This window comes from Penaeus monodon, unplaced genomic scaffold (assembly GCF_015228065.2).
Source record: "Penaeus monodon isolate SGIC_2016 unplaced genomic scaffold, NSTDA_Pmon_1 PmonScaffold_88, whole genome shotgun sequence".
Taxonomy (NCBI): Eukaryota; Metazoa; Arthropoda; class Malacostraca; order Decapoda; family Penaeidae; genus Penaeus; species Penaeus monodon.
Window position 1 is genome coordinate 98,184 of NW_023664103.1, and position 2,500 is coordinate 100,683.

A 2,500-nucleotide genomic window follows, 5' to 3' on the forward strand; every position below is an offset into this window, starting at 1 on the left:
TCCAACAAGTTGGATCCGGCTTTTTCCAAATCTCTCCAAAAGTCTGGATCCCGTTGCCTCTTCTTTCTCTCCAACAATTCTCTCCAACAAAGTCTGGATCCCGTTGCCTCTCCTTTCTCTCCAACAATTCTCTCCAACAAAGTCTGGATCCCGTTGCCTCTTCTTTCTCTCCAACAATTCTCTCCAACAAAGTCTGGATCCCTTCTTCTTTCTCTCCAACAATTCTCTCCAATTGTCCAATTGTCTCCAACAGTTGTCGATGTCGCTCTGTCTCTCTGTCTGTTCTTCCACCATTTGCTGTTTTTTTTTTTTTTTTTCCTCAATCCTCTACTTCCTCGAACCGCCTCTCCAACTCTTGCATTCGCTGACCCATCCGTTTGACCCATCCGTTTGACCCATCCGTTTCTCTGACCCATCCGTTTGACCCATCCGTTTCTCTGACCCATCCGTTTCTCTGACCCATCCGTTTGACCCATCCGTTTCTCTGACCCATCCGTTTGACCCATCCGTTTGACCCATCCGTTTGACCCATCCATCTCTGACCCATCCCTTTCTTTCTGACCCATCCCTCCGTTTGACCCATCCGTTTCTCTGACCCATCCATCTCTGACCCATCCGTTTGACCCATCCGTTTCTCTGACCCATCCGTTTGACCCATCCGTTTGACCCATCCGTTTCTCTGACCCATCCGTTTCTCTGACCCATCCGTTTCTCTGACCCTGTTTCTCTGACCCATCCGTTTCTCTGACCCATCCGTTTGACCCATCCGTTTCTCTGACCCATCCGTTTGACCCATCCGTTTCTCTGACCCATCCATTTCTCTGACCCTGTTTCATTTGCTGCAAGGTTTCCTCGTTGCATCGTGACGTCGGCAGCTATCGCAGCACTGGCCGTTCGTAGATCGGGCTGTGATCCAACAAGGAGCGGCAGCAGGAATATCCCCTCTGGAGAAGTGGCGAGTGAGGAGAGCTGGCTGTTGTGATCCACGGACCCCTTTTTCTTGTCGGAAGCTTCCTCGTCCCCTCTTGTGGCACCCTTCCTCGTCCCCTCTTGTGGCACCCTTCCTCGTCCCCTCTTGTGGCACCCTTCCTCGTCCCCTCTTGTGGCACCCTTCCTCGTCCCCTCTTGTGGCACCCTTCCTCGTCCCCTTTTCCTCGTCCCCTTTTGGGTCACGTGCCGAGGCCAGGAAATGGCAGCAAGGAAGGAACTTGTCACTCAGAAGGACTAACGCCAACACAACACGTAAAGAAATACACAACCAGAACAAAAAAACTGTGAACTTACACAAGGAGCAGTAAGCAGGATACATACCATAGAAGACCACTAGACGTTTATAAAATGGTTAATACACAGGAAAACACAAACAGACAAGACAAATGAAGACATTTGCTAAAAGGACCGGGCAGGCACGGACACACACAGAGGGGGAGCGGGCAGGCACACAGAAATTACAGACATGTGTACACACTGGACACACACAGAGGGGGAGCAGGCAGGCACGGACACACACAGAGGGAGAGCAGGCAGGCACGGACACACACAGAGGGGGAGCAGGCAGGCACGGACACACACAGAGGGAGACCGGGCAGGCACGGACACACACAGGGGGGAGCAGGCAGGCACGGACACACAGAGGGAGAGCAGGCAGGCACGGACACACACAGAGGGGGAGCAGGCAGGCACGGACACACAGAGAGGGAGAGCAGGCAGGCACGGACACACACAGAGGGGGAGCAGGCAGGCACGGACACACACAGAGGGAGAGCAGGGAGGCACGGACACACACAGAGGGGGAGCAGGGAGGCACGGACACACACAGAGGGAGACCGGGCAGGCACGGACACACACAGAGGGGGAGCAGGCAGGCATGGACACACACAGAGGGAGAGCAGGCAGGTACGGACACACAGAGGGAGAGCAGGCAGGCACGGACACACACAGAGGGAGAGCAGGCAGGCACGGACACACACACAGAGGGGGAGCAGGGAGGCACGGACACACACAGAGGGGGAGCAGGCAGGCACGGACACACACAGAGGGAGACCGGGCAGGCACGGACACACACAGAGGGAGAGCAGGCAGGCACGGACACTGCCACTTCTTTCTCTCCAACAATTCTCTCCAACAAAGTCTGGATCCGTTGCCTCTTGCTTCTCTCCAACAATTCTCTCCAACAAAGTTTGGATCCCGTTGCCTCTTCTTTCTCTCCAACAATTCTCTCCAACAAAGTCTGGATCCCGTCGCCTCTTCTTTCTCTCCAACAATTCTCTCCAACAAAGTCTGGATCCCGTTGCCTCTTCTTTCTCTCCAACAAAGTCTGGATCCCGTTGCCTCTTCTTTCTCTCCAACAATTCTCTCCAACAAAGTCTGGATCCCGTTGCCTCTTCTTTCTCTCCAACAATTCTCTCCAACAAAGTCTGGATCCCGTTGCCTCTTCTTTCTCTCCAACAATTCTCTCCAACAAAGTCTGGATCCCGTTGCCTCTTCTTTCTCTCCAACA